General features: G+C 37.5%; 1 protein-coding gene across 3 annotated transcripts in view; it reads right to left on the minus strand.

Moving 5' to 3' along the window:
* Positions 1–18,869, minus strand: part of ANO3 (anoctamin 3) — a 456,805-nt gene that overhangs the window by 336,809 nt on the left and 101,127 nt on the right. The window contains exon 1 of one of the 3 annotated variants that reach the window (XM_046014192.1): positions 1,470–1,489. The exons of the other annotated variants lie outside the window; for them this stretch is intronic. The gene's annotated coding sequence lies outside the window, so the exon portion shown is untranslated. Of the gene's footprint in view, positions 1–1,469; positions 1,490–18,869 lie in introns of those variants that run through there. 3 annotated transcript variants of the gene reach the window in all.

The raw sequence follows: 18,869 nt of genomic DNA on the forward strand, positions 1-18,869 counted from the left end.
TCTATTTGCATATATCCCTCTCTCAGTACAAAGCATCCTTTTCAGATATCACACAAGATATTTAGCTGTGTGCAGTGTGGTTGCTTTTAATCTGTCAGATTATGAATTCCTGGAGGACAGACAGGTCTATATTTTTCTCATTTCCTATATCCAAGTCTAGCTCAATTTTTATCAAATAGAGAATTCCCAATAATTGCTTAATGAATGAGTTTAGGATGTATCTCTAAATAACCTCATTTCCTAAATCCTGTTCCTTGCCTGCTTGAGTCTGCTAGGAGTGAAGACGCTAAGAACATGCTTCTCAATTAAGCTCTAAATAAGAAGGCTTGAGAATAGGAGGGGGGAAGGGGGGGGAAGATTTCAAGCATAGAATAAGAGTATGTGTAAAGACAAAATGCTAAAATATCACAGATCCTGGGAAAAGAGAATCTGTCAACTGTAACTGAAATGGGAAACTGGGGCTGGCTAAAAGATGATATGATGGGAAAAATAAAATTGGGCCATTTTAGCAGATTGTTTTTAGACCATACCAATAAGTTTAAATATGTCCTGAGGACATTTAGGAATTGTTAATTCATTTGACATAGGTAAGTGATCTGATCAAAGATGAGTCTTCCAGTATATGCAGAACGTTGGGTGAGAGGTCTTAAAATAGAGAGACTAATCATGGAAGAAATGAAGGTCATATATTTCAAGCTAAAAACAAAGGAAAATAAAAGCTGATATTTCTTGAGTATTTATAATACTCTTTGCTTGATTTTCTTATATTTTAAATGGTGTCATGAATCAATTATTCATTTATTCCCAATCTACATAAGAGAAAATGTCCAAGAAAAGTAGCATGATCACTGTTAGATTAAATTTCTGGAGCATCCATAACAGAATACCACAGACCGGGTGGCTTATGCAACAGAAATTTATTTTCTCACAGCTCTGGAGGCTCCAAGGTCAAGATAGGATGTGACAGGGTTGGTTTCTTCTGAGCATTTCTCTCCTTGGCTTGTAGATGGTCATTTTCTCCCTGTGTTGTCACATGCTCTTCCGAGTGGGTCCTAATCTCCTCTTCTTATTAGGACAATATTCATATTGGATTAGGGCCCAATCTAATGACCTTATTTTAACTTACATACCACTTTAAAGTCTATATGCCCTAATATGGGCACATAATGAAGTACTGGGGGTTAGGACTTCAACATACGAATTGGGCAGGGGGCGAGAGACACAACTTAGCCTATAACAACTGTCAAACACTAAAAAGTAGCAGAGTATAGATTTGAATCCAGTCTTGTCTGACTCCAGATTCTGTGACTTCTCTGGACAATACCTCATGCTGCCATGCAGTATGGAAATAAGTAATGACTGCCAGGAGCTAGAGATGAGCTGAAGAGAGCTGAACTGTGAGATGTTGGAGTAGCCAATTAAGTCAACCCGCCAAAATGAAAGTAATAGTCAAGGCTTCAATCACTTACTGCAATAGTATACTCCGAACTGGAGAAAGCACTGGCTCCCCACTGTTTCATTTTTTCCCATGGAAGAGTGCTGGTCTAGGGTCAGTGGGATCAGCACAGATGTGAGGGTTGATGCACTGTGGAGAGAGCCCCTAGAGACAGGGAGGAGGGGAAAGGGTGAGGAGTGGACAGCTACTGAGTACTGGGCCAGAGTGGATGAAAAGTGTCCAAAATGTCCCTCTCCTGCTCCCCAGTAATGCGACCTTGGCAGAAGTGCCTGAGGAAGATCTCTGACAAAAGTCCCTGACAGGAGCATCTGGGTGGCTCAGTTAGTTAAGCATCGGACTCCTGATTTCTGCACAGGTCATGATCTCAGGGTCCTGAGACTAAGCCCCACGTTAGGTTCTGCACTGGGCATGGAGGCTGCTTGCAATTCTCTTTCCCTCCTCTTTCTGCCTCTTCCCCAATCCCACTCTCTCTCAAATAAAAAAAAAAAAAAAAAAAAAAAGAGGCCACCAATGGCCAACAGAGTGCCTGTTTTAGGGATACAGATTACATGTAAGAGCTTGGCCACCTTGGGGGATGGGGGGAGGCTGAGTGTTTTCCGAAACTCTTCCACGACTGCAATGCACTGGATGTGTGCCAAATCCCTGTGCACAAATGACAGTTTCCCTCAATGAGCCTTGCCAGGTACAGCCTTTGTAATCACCTATGGTTGGGCCTGAAAGATCACACCAAGGTTTATGGTTAGCGTCCAAACTACTTACTGTTCACGAGTGAGGGAAATATCCTATTTATGCATGTGAAGTAATTTTTCTTTTGAGATGTTTTGACCAGTCATTTTCATTTCAGTGGTACCCACATCGCATTCTTGCAGTGATTGATACTTACTCCCTTCCAGGTCCATTCTACTGTGGTAAGTAGGACTATAGAGAGAATCATGTTGTCAGTGAAAGCATTTAGGAAAGCAATGGGCTCAACTTAAAGCAGCTCAGTGTTAGTGGTTGTACTGACCTAGAACTAGGGGATGTGACACTTCTTTGGCAGTCAACAGGGACAGCCAACATGATCCTCAGATCACTAGTTCTAGCAATTTCCTTTTAATCTCCATGACAGTTTTAAAAGCCAATAGACCAGTTTGATGTAAATATGTCAAGGCTGACCCCTTTGGCTTAACACCTCAGTAGAAACAATTTTACAGGTAAAAGGGGCCTTTGCCATCCTCATCTGTAGCTTTTCTGCCTTTGCTTAAGAAGAATCTGTTAAGACAGTGGCCTCTGAGTGAAGGACTGCGTGAGTGATTATTTGGGTTATATACTTGGCTCCATTCGTGCAGGTTTGGGTACATTATTTCATATACTGTTGACAACAATCACACGGGAGATAATGTTGACCTCCACTGTGCAGACTTTGAAATTACCAGAGTCGGAACATGGATACTATCAAAACTATTAGAACAGAAATCAAAATCTAATAAACAAACTTATGCTTTCTTTGGGATCAGTCTACTTGGTTTCTGTCTTAGCTCTATGATTTTCCCATTGTTCTATGATTTTGAACCTAATATTTGAAATTATCAACTCCTTATTTACGTATACTTTTACCTTTGGTGGTGCTTAGGACAATATGAAGCACACAGTAAATATTCCATAAATGTTGATTTTCTCATATTCTTTTCCAGACCAGTATATTTGCCGTAGAATCTAGGTCTCTCCTTTGCTTTCCTTTTTATGCAGTTAGTGCTGTGTTGCTTAATTTTGCTCTTAGGTGTTCACCTATTTTTTGTTAGAGTTCCAAATAGTTTTTTTACCAGTTTTTCATCTTAGTATACTATTCAAGGTTTATATGTCAAGAAAACAAAGAGAAAGAACAAAGTGAGGCAAAAGGAATTTACAAAATTGCGTAGATTGACTTAGAGTAAGCAGAAACTTTTAAAGTCAGAACTTTTGCTCAGTAGACCCAGCAGAAGGAAAGCATGTGAAGCAGAGCAATACGATCATTTCGGAGACCATAAAGAAGGGCAAGAAAGTCTGCAAATTTAACTGGTGTCTATCTGCACAATTCAGCAAACCTATCTACTGCTGAATTTGAAAAGAGATTCCTTATCTTTACTTTCAGAAGAAGAGGAAAACATTATGGAAATGAATGCAATTGTACCCAGTCAATGTTTTATACTCTCTTTGCTGATGGTAATGTTTTTAAAGTCATTTACAAAAACATGAACAAAGGAATTTCTGAAAATTTACCTGCTGAACCAAGAATGAAATAAAGAGCACTGAGAAACCAGACATAGAGTATTTTAACATAGGTTTCCTTAATATTTATATAAAAACAAAAGTATATCTGAATATAGATTCTCTTTAGAATTAAATACTTCTATCGTGAGTGCTGTGAAGTGTGTAAACCTGGCGATTCACAGACCTGTACCCCTGGGGATAAAAATACATTATATGTTTATTAAAAAAAAAAAAATTTGGAAGGGGAGGCGAACCATAAGAGACTATGGACTCTGAAAAACAACCTGAGGGTTTTGAAGGGTCAGGGGTGGGAGATTGGGGGAACAGGTGGTGGGTAATGGGGAGGGCACGTTTTGCATGGAGCACTGGGTGTTGTGAAAAAACAATGAATACTGTTACGCTGAAAAAATAAATAAAATGAAAAAAAAAAAGAAATACTTGCCGTGTAATATAAATGACTAGTGATGAATTTCTAGCATAATATTTTAGGTAATGTTATGCATTTGGGGTTTTAGGGCATCATCTCAACTATTCATACATGGTCTCAAAGAAAGTTTTGTGGCTTTGTAGAGTCTTAGGAGAATCCCGGGTAAATTTATTTTGAACCATTAAAAAATGTGTTAAGTAAGTGAGAAGGTGGTTCTGATACATGCTAAACCTGGACTTCATACATGAAAGTCTTTTAAAAGTACTTTCCCCTGTACTTAGAAATATTTACATTTGTTATTTGAATTAACTATTAGTTGCTTGGATTTAGGCTTTATAAGAGCAGGAGTTACATGCATTATCCGGCATGTGATGGGTGCCTAGATGTGCTAAAATTAGTTAATGATTAAATTCTAATTAATAAACCTTTAAAACCTGAACCATAGGGAAACAGGAAGTGATGAATAAAAGAGGTGAGTCATTGCAGAGTAACTGAGTTCTAGGTATGAGCAAGTTTGAAAGTACTTCATTTATAAAGTTTAGCAACTTTGCAAAAGGAGACTAAAAAAAATGCCTCCTAGGGCGCCTGGGTGGCTCAGTTGGTTAAGCGACTGCCTTCAGCTCAGGTAATGATCCCAGAGTCCCGGGATCGAGTCCCACATCGGGCTCCCTGCTCCTTGGAGAGTCTGCTCCTCCCTCTGACTTTCTCTCCTCTCATGCTCTCTTTCAAATAAATAAACAAAATCTTAAAAAAAAAAATTCCTCCTAGATAATTCATAGAGGGATTTGATTAATCCCACTGTAAACATCTAGTTATAAAATTGTATTGAATCATGAATTTCATCCTAGAGAAGAGAGGCAGAGAATGTCTGCTTCAAAATATCTCCCTTATTCCCCAGAAGGCTTTTAGTAAAGATGGGCTGACACTGACGGTTTTCCCCTTCCATTGTATAGCTTGTGAAGTAAGCTACTCAGCTGGAATTAAAGATTACCTCGACATTTATTCCATTCATCCTTGCTGTCCTTTGAATTCTAACCATTCACCTCTAAGTTTTCCGATATGTAATTCGTCATGAATCTTACTCGGGATAAAAATTACCCTATATGAACTTTTGCTTCTTACCCAAGCTTTGAGAAATGACTCTGCCTTTCATAGTATTTGACTCACTACACAATTCAAGTCTTGTGGTACTCCTACTTGTTCAAGAAAGGACTACCCAAAATGGAAGAAAATTCCTGCCCAGAGAATATAATATTCCTCAAAAAATTCCACTTGTGGTTAAAGCCTCTGCCTTCGGCTCAGGTCATGATCCCAGGGTCCTGGGATCGAGCCCCGCATCGGGCTCTCTGCTCAGCGGGGAGCCTGTTTTCTCTTCTCTCTCTGCCTGCCTCTCTGCCTACTTGTGATGTCTGTCAAATAAATAAATAAAATATTTTTTAAAAATTCCACTTGTCTAGAAGACTAGTCTACTTGTCTAGAAGAGAAAGTATAAAGGATATTTTTGGAGTGATGATGGACAGTGGTGGTGCTAACGGAGGGGGTGTATGCAGTATGCATTACTCATCAGATTTTTTTCATTAAATTTCTTCTAGAAATTTAGAGAGAAATGTTGAGCAGGAAACACATCTGATTTTTCTCATCATTATATCCTCTATGTCTGCCACAGAGAGGATGCTGATCTATTGGATCAAGAAATTGTGTTTAAGTAGAACCTACTAAGTGCCAAGACAAGCACTGAGATGAAAGAGCTAGTCCATGTTCCTCAAGAAGCTCTTAGTTTATTGGAAGGAATAGATGTATATAATTACCATACAAGATAATGACCCTACCAGTGCTAATAAACATCCTGGTGCTAAATACTGAAGTGTCACAAAGGAAGACCACTGAATTCAGTCAATAAAAGTGGGAGGGATCAAGTGTCCTATAGGGAATGGTGCAAAAGCTAATTCTTGAAGGATGTCTAGGTAATAGCCATGTAAGAAATGGAGAAATGATTACCAAAGACAGACGATGTATACAAATGGGGAAAGGATGTCACATTGGTACATGTTTGAGTGTGGCATAGTGAGAAGCAATTCTCTCTCATTTCTTCTTCTTGTTCTTCTTGTTCTTGTTCTTGTTCTTCTTCTTTAAAGATTGTCTCCTATCCCCTTCCCTGTTTTATTTCATCTTTAATACCAAACCCACCAAGTCCAATATGTATTATCTCTAAAAGAGAAATTTAATCACTGTATGTTTTTCAGGCTGAAATGTGTGTCCTTTGAAATTCATATGTTGAATTCCTTAGCTTCAGTATTTCAGAGGAGATAAGCTCTTTAAAGAGGTAATTATGTTAAAATGAGATAATTAGTGTGGGCTCTAATCCTACATGACTATTGTCCTTATGAGGAGAGAAATTTAGGCCCAGGCATAGAGGGAAGATCATGTGAAGTCAGCCATCCGCACCCCAATGAGAGAAATACTTAGAAGAAACCAACCATGCGGACACATTAACCTCTAGAATTGTGAGAAAATAAGTTTCTGTTATTTAAGCCAACCAGTCTGTGTTAACTTTGTTATGGTAGCCCCAGTAGACTAATATAATGAACAATAGTACAAGTATCCCTCTTCTACTGGTATAAAGGTAAAGATTCTCACATAAGAAGTATCCAAGATCTTTTCGTTTTGTACTGTATAGACAGAACTAGAGCATTTGGTGCCTTAACTTCTTCTGGGTCTTGGTATTGTTATCTTTGCTGTAATATTTGTGTGTTTTCCTGAGCTTCTTTCAAAGATTATATGGTGCCAAATTTTTAACTAGGCCCATGGTTTGAGAATATTATTGCTACCTTTGCCATGCAAAGATACTTGATAAAGCTTCATAGTAATTTGATTCATTTAATTAAAATTACTGAGTAAATTGGGCTGATTAAGTAAGAGCCAAATGTTCTAGCTGTATTTCTAGAAATATTACAAGATTTAATGGACTGCATTTTTTTTTCTTTGAGTTACTTGCAGAATCTTCCAGGAAATACATTTTTACCACTTCAGCTCACATGACCTCCTCACTATGTAACTGAAAGAAATATATTACCCAACATTTTGAAGAAAGAACCAAGAACATTTAATTTCAATCTTTTTAATGAAGGTGATTAATTTTACATAGGACTAAATGTGATTCATTCACTTTTAGTGCAATAAGCCTGAAATTCATGAAGTAATACTTTGTTCTGGCTGAATTTAGGTCTTTGACCAAATAAGAAGCAGTATTAGCCATTGTCCATATCAAATGATAATCATGGGGCCATTCGTTACATTCATTTGCATTTGCTATTTTTTTCAGTTTTTACCGAACTTCCAGTAATCACTGAAGTATATCATTGGGGTGTGTGTGTACACACACACACACACACACACACACACACACAATTTTTTTTCCCAAGAAAAGAATTAGCCACTCTCTGCCAATTGATCAGTCAAGATCCAAACAGGAAAACAGAAACTATTTTAAGTACTGCAAATAATAACAATACAGGAATTTAAGTTCCTGAATTAAATAATCAGGCTATGGGAAACCAAAGAGGCAAAACAAGAGATTGTGAAGTTACCCAGAAATAAATGACATTAGGAAGGAGCCAGGACTCTTGGAGTGTAGTGACAACAGGAAGAGACAGGATTACTAGCACTCAAAGCACAGGATATCCTGGTAGAACACAAAAGTATGGCAGGTTTGGTAGGTGGGAACTGGAGCTGAAAAAAACATTGCAGCCCATGCACAGAAAGATGGGGTAAATGCCCTGATTTCTCCCCTTGGCTCTCTAGTGTAAGGCCAGTGCCTATAGAAGCCCAAGGGCCAGACAGTTTGTTTAACATGACTCAGCAGAATGAGGATGGATTTTAATGTAACTGCAAATACAACAGTATTTTAAAAAAAGTTAAATTTCAGATAATTTTTATGTGTACAAATTTACATTTTGGATATTGGAGATTAAATGCGGGGATGGGAGATGACAAGGGAACAATGGAGGAAGTTGGGGATTAGGAAGGACTGGCTGAGAGAAAGCTTGGTGTTGAATGAGGAACATGGGCAACAAGACAGAAGAGAATCACATTGCAGATGTGATAAATAAAGATGGAGTTCACAAACCTCATTCATCCCCTCACTTACTTATGAAGTAGACAATCATTGAGTGCCTATTATAGTTCAAGTACCATGTCATTCTAGAATAGCAGCTATAATAACATATCAACCCCTGTGGCCCCATAGTGCTCAGCTTAATAGAAGCTGAATATACAGCATCAATTTTAATGCACATTCCTAAAGGCTGATAAAGATAAGCACATGGATCATTGGGCCTCAGAAGAACAGCACGCTAGGAATAGAAGTCAAATGTACCACTTGATTTTTGATAATGAGATTTAAAGAAGGTTGTTGAAAGAGTGAGAAAGTGCTTCAGTCAAAGAGAAGGGAACATGCATAAATAGGAGTGGGAGAAAACATGGCATTTTCACACATTTGTAAGAAGTTTGGAATTAATAAAGAAAAATATTCTTACAGTTTTAGGTGATGTTATGAAGGTCAGTGTGGGCCACGCCATGAAGGTTCTTATGGGCTAAAGTTCCTCTATTCTTATATTTCAGGCAAGTATAAACCATGAATACTTGTCCTGCTTATCCAGAGCACTCTAAAGATTTGTAGCTCCTGCCATTATGGACAATGATGCTGGTCCTGAGACGTGAACATCTGGTTCAAAGCTACATAACCTCAAAGACCTCCTACTGACCATTCCTTTATAGCCCGTGCTTGTGGTCAGCCTTAAAAGAAAGTGCATACTGCATACATAATTCCAAAAATCTATAAACACTATTGAGTCCTAATCTAAACATTTCAGAATACAGCTATATGTAAAATTTACTTGATAAAACACTCTCAGCTCCTTTTATGGAGTTAAAGCATCATTCTTAATTTCTCCAGAAATAAATCCACTCTTTTTCCTTCAATACACCGAGGTTTCTATTGAGTTTCTGATGAAGTAAAGCTTCAGACCCTCTAAAAGGGGTGCATTTTTGTCTTGACAGTGCCCTGGCAGTTATCGGTTGTGGAATGAAGTGGAGTTGCTTAGGGTCAGTGTGGTCAGCCGTAAGTCAAGTAAACAGAGGAAGCTCCTGCCACTGGTGGGTAGTGCAAGGAGGGAGAGAAAAACAATCAGAAGGAAATCTACATATATCAAAGGAGCAAGAACAGGGAAGGAAATGGGGTGCTGGTCAAAGGAGTAAGATGCTGATTTTGAAACCGAGTCAAAGTATTTTGGAGTCTCTCCCAGTATGCTTCTTATCATGGTCAGAAAGTCTTTCAGGGTGTGGTTGATTTTAGAACTGTAAGGTACATAAACGAAACACATCCTGATGGAGAAAACAAAACAGAATGGCAAAGGAATCAAGGCTGTTCTTTAGATACCCGTGCAACAGACAGGTATGCAGATCTGTAATGAAGTCATATAAAAACGTTTTTTTCCGGGGCGCCTGGGTGGCTCAGTGGGTTAAAGCCTCTGCCTTCGGCTCGGGTCATGGTCCCAGGGTCCTGGGATCGAGCCCCGCATCTGGCTCTCTGCTCCATGGGGAGCCTGCTTCTTCCTCTCTCTCTGCCTGCCTCTCTGCCTAGCTGTGATTTCTCTCTGTCAAATAAATAAAATATTAAAAAAAAAAAAACACAACAAAACAACAAAAAAAAACCACGTTTTTTTTTTCTGAGGCACCTAGCTAGCTTAGTCAGTTAAACTCTGCCTTTAGCTCAGGTCATGATCCCAGGTCTGGGGGCCTTGGGAAGGATCCAACCCCATGAAAAGCTCTCTGCTCAGCAGGGAGCCTGATTCTCCCTCTCCCTCTGCCTTCCACTCAAATAAAATCTTAAAAAGAAATTTTTTTTTCTTTCAAGGAAAGCAAGGAAAACGTAAAAAGCCATTCCAAAGTGATAAAAAAATAAAACTGATAGTTTGTTTGACATGTTCTTTAAAGGGTATTTCAGGCCCCTTAGGATAGCCACAAAGTTAAATTCTCTTATTTTGTTCATGTTGGTTCTCTGTGGAATATTCTCTTTTGGCACGGAAAGAATCTTAGAGAGGTTTGATAAATGATGTGTAGAATTAGCTATTGTGTTGACACATATTATTCTATTTAGAGCTAATTTTCTGGAAAGGCACAACCTTTTCTTCTGTTTCTGTGTCTTAGTTATTTCCTCCTGAGCCACTTCAAGGAGACTTCCTAACATCATAAATCTACACACCACAGGGAGGCTCTACGAAGAGGCTAAAGACTTAATAAAAGTAAAAATCACCAAGGGACATGTGTGCATTATATACATGACAGTGATCTGAAGCCATGAAATAAAAATAACCCATAATGGGCCTGTGGATTAATTTTGGGTGGCGTCTGATCCATACTTCCTTGGAATTGAGAATATTTATCTTGGCGTTAAGCAAGGCAATGCCTGAGTCATTAAAGGAAGGGACTCCGGAATCAGGTAGATCTTGGTTCAGCTCCAGGATCTCTTCTCTCCCTCTGGTTTCTGGTTGTTTTTATTGTTCCCCATCCAAACTGTCATTCCACTTCCTGATAATCTCATACTCCTCCCAAAACTGTTGTACGCTGGGTCCCTCTTTCTGGAGTTTCTGTTCACTCATTGTTCTCATATACTACCTTCTGGTGGGTTTTATGCAAGTGATCTACTTGTGGCAAAGGTTAATCACAAAATATCTTTGGGGACTCAATGTCTTCATTTGTAAAACAGATAACCATTATCCTTATGTTTTATGGTTTGTAAACTGCAGAGGTATAATATAAAATATTTCAATTCTGGTACTCTTTCATTAATGACTAAACATTATTGAGTAGAATCTATTGCTCTCTCCATTGATCTCCCTTTCTAACTGTGTATATTTATATGCACGCATATAAAAGAGACAAACATACACAACTAAGAATCTATCTCTGTGTTCAATGAGAGAAGAGAGTATGCTTATCCCCCAAGGGCCATAGAAAATTCTTGAACTTTGCATAGATTATTCTATCCCAGAACCAAATCCTGTGGACAGAGGAATATCACATATTGACTTGCGTTATTTGGATCTTTATTGTGACAAGAATAGAAAATCAAGATCCAATTTTTGCTCAGTCAAGGTTCACTTTATTTTTTTTTAAGATTTTGTTTACTTATTTGAGAGAGAGAGAGCATGTGAGGGCAAGCACAAGCAGGAGAAGGAAAAGGGACAAGAAGACTCCCCACTGAGTGCAGAGCTCAAACTAGAGCTGGATCTCACAACCAGAGATGGTGACCTGAAGTGAAATCAAGAGTTGGAAGCTTAACCAACTGAGCCACCCAGGTGCCCTTTAAAGTTCACTTTAAAGTGAGTGCAACTCAAGCTTCATTTAAATCTCACTGTGGAAGAGCAAAGAGATGGATGCTGGCAAGAGAGCTATAATGTCCATAGTTGGTATTCACTGAAAGAATGTCTTTGTATTTTTATATTTAATTTATTAACACCATTTCTCATTCTAAAAAGCATTTGAGCCATCTTAGAAGGAGGATTTTGAAGTTTTTGTTGATCTTCCTTTGGACATTGATTTTATAAATGTACACTGGTTATAGGTTAAGATGGTTATAGGTTTAATTTGAATCCAGTGTTTAATCTTAATACTACTATTCAGATTCAGAATTGACAGTAATGGAGATCAGAAATGAAGATGAGTATGGAGTATAAGTAAAACACATGAATCTGAGGCACCTGGGTGGCTCAGTGGGTTAAAGCCTCTGCCTTTGGCTCAGGTCATGATCCCAGGGTGCTGGGATCGAGCCCCGCACCAGGCTCTCTGCTCAGCGGGGAGCCTGCTTCCTCCTCTCTCTGCCTGCTTCTCTGCTTACTTGTGATCTCTGTCTGTGAAATAAATAAATAAAATCTTTAAAAAACCACGCATGAATCCAACAAAGAATAAATACTATGAAAAGAGTTAAAGAGAAAAGAAGCAATTATGACTAAGTAGGTAACTCAAATGTGAGGACTGTGAAGACCTACAGAGTCTTCCAGCTTCAACTTTGGCTCTGAGCTTCCTGGAAGAAATCTAAAAGGCTATTAAATCAGTTATTTCAATTTCATTTTCAGAAGTGAAGTTTTTAATTTCCAGTATCCTTGCACATGGCTACACAGTGATCAGCACAGAGTAGGTATTTCATAAATATGTGCTGGATGGTTGACTGATGTAACTGCTTGGCAAATGTCTAGTGAATACCATTGTGTTACATTTTTTATCAACAAGAATGTTAAGTGTAACATCTTTTTGAAAGCTAACTGTCCTGATCCACACAAGGCAATCAAAGACTATTATACCATTGAGACATTAGTCAAAAGAATTAAAAAAAAAACTCATAAAACTTTACTTAATATCCATTCATCTGTTAATGGACATCTAGGTTCTTTCCACAGTTTGGCTATTGTAGACATTGCTGCTATAAACATTCGGGTACACGTGCCCCTTTGGATCACTATGTTTGTATCTTTAGGGTAAATACCCAGTAGTGCAATTGCTGGGTCATAGGGTAGTTCTATTTTCAACATTTTGAGGAACCTCCATGCTGTTTTCCAGAGTGGTTGTACCAGCTTGCATTCCCACCAACAGTGTAGGAGGGTTCCCCTTTCTCCACATCCTCGCCAGCATCTGTCATTTCCTGACTTGTTAATTTTAGCCATTCTGACTGGTGTGACAACGTGTATGGAACTAGAGGGTATCATGCTTAGTGAAATAAGTCATTGGAGAAAGACAACTATCATATGATCTCCCTGATATGAGGACATGGAGATGCAACATGGGGGGTTAGGGGGATAGGAGAAGAATAAATGAAACAAGATGGGATTGGGAGGGAGACAAACCATAAGTGACTCTTAATCTCACAGAACAAACTGGGGGTTGCTGGGGGGAGGTGGGGTTGGGAGAGGGAGAGGGGGATTATGGACATTGGGGAGGGTATGTGCTATGGTGAGTGCTGTGAAGTGTGTAAACCTGGCAATTCACAGACCTGTACTCCTGGGGATAAAAATACATTATATGTTTATAAAAAATAAGAAATAAATAAAAAATTAAAATAAAAAAAACTTTACTTAATATATTATATACTGTGTAAAAACCAGGATAAATCTATTTTTACTCTGTAAAATGTATCATTAATAAGGAAATTCTATTTGAATACATTGTAATATTAACATAGTCTTAAATCTTCACATAAATGACTAAAAAACACATCTCACGTTTGTCTCCCTTACAGTCTTAGTATTTGTTGATATTTCTTGGCTTTATTTTTCATGGAAAATATGAAAAAAAAAAAGGCTGCGTGAACAGGTAATCCAACTTTTTCTCTAATATCAACTATTTTAGTTCAATCATGCTTAATCCAACCAGTAAATAAAACAGATTAGACTCTGGAGGAAACTGGAGTTTTATAGGTATTTCTTGGTCCCTCTACTCTTAACAGATTTGTCAGAAATGTCCCTTATCCAAACAGGAGTTAGGTTGCGATGGGACAGAATTTTTATTTTCATTCATCTCTCTTTCATTCATCTCATCTATTGTTTCAGTCACATAAAGCTGAAATTCCCAAGTATTCTCAGTGATGAGATGGAGCTGTTAATCAGGAGGCATAACAGCTTGCATTTTATGGTACTTTGGGATTTTAAAGTACATCCATTGATTTCCTAACTTTGGTGCTCACATTGGTTCCATAGCATGGATGTAAATGTAAATTTGTTCTTCCTTTTTTTTTTTAAACAGAATAGAAACTGTAACTCAAGAAAAGTAAATTCTTAGTCAAAAGACATTTCAAATCATTACATGGCAAGGCTAGAATTTAACTACAGGAACATGACATTGTTTAGAAAGTCAAAGCATAGCTTTTGGAGACAGAAACACCTGGGTTAAATTTAGGTCTCCATCCATTATAAATTGTGTGTACTTGGGTCAGGTTATATTATATTGCCAAATCTCCTATAAAAATGGGCATAAAAAACCAACTTCCATTAAATAATGTAAACCAAAATGAAATAATGACAGTAAAAACAATATATATACAATATATATACATACATATACATATATGTATACACACATATATAATTATACATATACACTAAGCATAAAGTTGCCAATATATACTATTGGTATTAGTTATGATCTTGATTTTGATGATTCTCTCAATTCCAAAACTGTTTTAAATAAAATATACATCTAATCAAACATTTTTGATTTGTACTGTTGACATTTTGAGTGGATAATTCTTTGTTGGAGGAAGCTGTCCTGTGCATTGTGGTTGTTTTGCAGTATCTCTGGCCTCTACCTATTAGACACTGGTAGCATCAACCTCTCCTCTTGTAACAACCAAACATAATTATAGACATTTTTAAATGTCTGCAGGGGGTAAAAAAAGAGTCTCCCCAGTTGAGATCACTTATTTAGCTGGCACGAGATGAAAACAGAAAACTCACACCTATTTTAGCTGTACCCTGCAAAACTGTGGTAGCTGAGAAAAGGAAGAGGAAAAAGTAAAGAAAAGCCTAGGTGCCTAAGGAACAGTGGTGTAATCAACATACGTTATCTCCTTTTCAACAACTATAGATGTTTTTATCATCTTCATTTTATAAAGAGATTCACAGAAGTAATAAGTATATAGTTTATTTGATAAGTAAGAAGGCTTATTAGAGTAAGGTAACCTGATCAAACTTGTACACATAGTAAGTGGTGAAGTCAAAGGTTGCATCTAAAATGAGCAAAAATTTGAAGTTTTTATCCACCATTCCGTGATATGTCTGGAAGCCGAATAAGATCACAAATGTAAGCTAAGATATAATCTTTATAACTGTTTTTATAATTTTAACTTTTTATAACTTATCATCTTTATACTCTTAGAAGAATTCTAAAAGCTAAAGAAAGGCAATATACAAGGCACCTGAATGGAACTCTTATAAACCATGGTGTTTTTTTGATCCATTCACAACTAAGAGTAGGAAATTTCAGGTTTAGTCCAAAATCCATCCAGACATTTTTGAGACTAAGTGTCACTGCATGATACAGTTTTATATGGTATTATTTTAAAACAGCAAAACATTTATTAAAACTTATCTAGTAACTTGGATTCAAAGAGGTTAGTGTTTTTTCCCTATTAATTTGCATTAATAAAGTACAGAGAGTGGTGCCTACTCATTTGTCTCAGGTGTAATGAATTCTTCCTGTGTTTACCTTGCTCTGTGATAGTCTCAATCACTTCTCCCTCCATTAGGTACCTTTCTAATTCTCCTCTTACAATTTCCCATCCACTCACATAAAGATCATTCCAGAAGCCTAGTGTCAGATTACTGAAGTCTATCATTAGTGACCGGTCTTCTCTAGTCAAGTCTCTGAGGTATTGAACAGGGTTCTGAGAGTGCTGGGCTCTCCTCTAGCCTCTGATGTGACTTTGTTGAGAATTGAGAGCAATTTTGTTCTTGTAACTTAGAAACAACTGTAGAGGATCTATGTCCTCATGACTTAGTTTTTGTACCAGTAAACCTTAGCATGGGTAACACAAATTGCAAATTAATAAATAACTTCACTGTTGGCTCTAAGAATTTCCTATCAACAAGTTATCTGTGTCACTAGTTTGCTCACTTGGGCAAACAGTTTGATAATCAACAGTTCATTCATCACAACTTACTTCATGGCCCTTGCTTTGTTGTGTCCACCAATCCTCAACTTATATCAATCTTCAACTAATATTTTCCCATTCCCAATATGTACCCTCCTTAAAAAAAAAAAAAGAAGTCTTGACCCAATTGAGTTTGGACCACAAAGCCCTGTAAATATCCTACCTCTGGGGCACCTGTGTAGCTCTATCGGTTAAGTGTCTGCCTTTGGTTCAGGTCATGATCTCAGGGTCCTGAGATCAAGTCCCATATTGGGATCCCCATTCAGTGGGGAGGCTGCTTCTCCCTCTCCCTCTGTCATCCCCCTTCTTCTGCTCACTCTCTCAAATAAGACAAGAAAATCTTAAAAAAAAAAAAAGTCCTACTTCTGATTCATCTATCCATCAAGGTGGTAGTCTTTACTACTAACATAACTTCAACTCACAGGTTACCTGGTTAATATTTTGAGGTTTACCACCACGAATGGAAGTGGATTTGAAACTCCTAAGGTTTCTGGTTCATGAGCAAATCTAAGTAAAAAAAAAAAAAACAAAAAAAACCTTCTTAGTTTGTGGCAGTTAGGAGACCCCTCCGACAGCTCATTTCCTAGCAATGCCACTGAGGAAGTGTTACTCCATCAGCTAAACATGGCTGGTCTAATCCACAAAATTAGAAAGATCAAACCTATTTGTAACATAATTTATCATCATATTCATAACATTCAGATGGTACTTGAAAATGCAACTGAATTTTTTTTTTAAAAAATCTCAAAAAGAAAGATATAGAAGCAGATTTATGTACTGAAGGATAAAAGTGTTCAACATCAGAATTGGAGACTGATTTCTGCAGGAGATATTTCTGTATAGTATGTTAATGTTTGACACCAAAGACACCAAAATCCTCTCTTATCTTTTATATCTTTGACCTCCTCTCAAATGTGTGGCCCAATTCTAATTCCTGCTAATAAGATTCAAAATGAACTGAAGATGATAGTCTGAAAATGGATGGTAAACCTAAAGGAAGATAAACAAATAAGATATCTAATATAAAGCAATGAGTAGGCCATAATTAACAGGTACCTGAAAAATTCCATTAACAGTGCACATTTAATCCTCACAATGATCCCCCCCCCCAAAAAAATCTCAGTAGCTTATCAAATACCATTACTAAAAATGGTGGCATGGGAATTTAAGTCTATCTAAACCCATAGCCTATCTTCCATGTAATACACACTGTCTCTGTAATAGTCTTAACCAGGTAATAATGTCAGACAGAGGGGTAGAAAATAGAATTCAAAGGACAAAATGCCTTTGTTGCCTGAGGATAAGATTAAAAAGTCCTTACTCTAATTGTCCCCCGCGAACAGTTCAGCAGTTTTTCTAATTAATCTCTTTAAGATATTTGGAAGAAATGTCAAACTCTAACCTACCTGTCAGATCATTAACCTTACGGAGGTTAACAAACAACATGGCTAAACACATGATTACAGAGAAATAGCTCCAAGCATTGAACATAGTGTGGGCTTTCCTATGGGCTTGAATTTGAATTCTCAATCTATCACTAAATTTGGGTAACTTTTTAACTTTGATGAACTTGTTTCTTCATCTTTAAAACTGAAATCCTGAAGCCAACCTCAAATGGTTGTATTGAAAACTGAATGAAACAAAACACTTTGAGAGGGTTATGCAGGGATGACTAGAAAACAATAACATCTTACACTGAAATATTTAGTAACACCTGCTGAGCTGTATGTAATTTTTCACCTCATATTATTCAATTGGATATAGAAAACTTGCTATTTACCCTGATGATTTTTTATTAAGTCTTCTTAATATTTACTTGATATGTGTTCCTTATAAAAAATCATTCAAAAAACAAATCTAGTTTCAAGTTGTTATTTAAAGGTTAGAGAGACTTTCAAAATAGCATAACATAATAATAGTAAACAGAATTTTGAGTGTTGTCAGCCAGCCACCAATAAAACTAATCCCAAGCCTCAGAAATAAATGAATTTCAGAAAATGCATATTTTCTCTACATGTGCTAAGACACAACCTCTTAAAATAATGGCAGCCTTGGTAATAACTTGAAAAACTTAGAGATTGTAATTTCATTTGTGATAAATTTTAAAGATAGGTTATTTTATTTAATTAATTAATTAATTTATTTATTTTTAAATTTGACAGAGAGAGATTGCAAGTAGACAGAGAGGCAGGCAGAGAGAGAGAGGGAAGCAGGCTCGCCGCCGAGCAGAGAGCCCCATGCGGGACTCGATCCCAGGACCCTGAGATCATGACCCGAGGCGAAGGCAGCGGCTTAACCCACTGAGCCACCCAGGCGCCCCGAAAGATAGGTTATTTTAAAGACAGGTTGTCCAGCCCACATAGTTTATTTCTCCAGCCTTGTTTTTATCCTTCTGTACATTCATCTGTATTTTCTCCATTCAAAGTCATTCTAATTAGACAGGGAGTGCAGCAATATAATAGATCTTAAAATATTTAGGCTCTCTGATCCGAACAAATCATTGAATTGGGGAAGCTACAACCTTTACTTTTAGTGCAAGATAAAACTTAATAATACCTTTCCAGGAAATGCTGCAATGGCTCATAAGTCAATAGCCTTGAAAGAAAACACTCCAGCCTTGTGAAGTTTGAAAGCCTAGCGTGTTAAACTTACTTCCAAAGGCTGAATCCATAATATGAAGCACAATCTGGGTGTTGGTAATTCCTTCTAGAATGAACTTGTAGCATGAGGTGTCCTGGTTAGCATTTCATGTTAACGTTGAACATACTTTCTTGTATTATCCCAAACTATCATCTTGGCTCCTATATGATCTACTCAACATCCAGTAAGAACAGATGGAAAAAACAAATGAGTCATTTGTGTCAGAGCCTTGTCCATGAAACACAGGTAAGTCAGGGAGTGGCACAGACTCATGTCTAACCTCATGATTTGCCTAAAGTTGGCAAACAAAAAGTGGCGGTGGCATAGTGGATTAGCAATTGGATTATCTGGCCTCATATCCCACCTTTACTATTGATTGGCTGTGGGTATTGTATAAGACTGTCATTACCTCTTAC

The sequence above is a fragment of the Meles meles genome, chromosome 8 (genome assembly GCF_922984935.1).
Source record: "Meles meles chromosome 8, mMelMel3.1 paternal haplotype, whole genome shotgun sequence".
NCBI classification, from domain to species: domain Eukaryota; kingdom Metazoa; phylum Chordata; class Mammalia; order Carnivora; family Mustelidae; genus Meles; species Meles meles.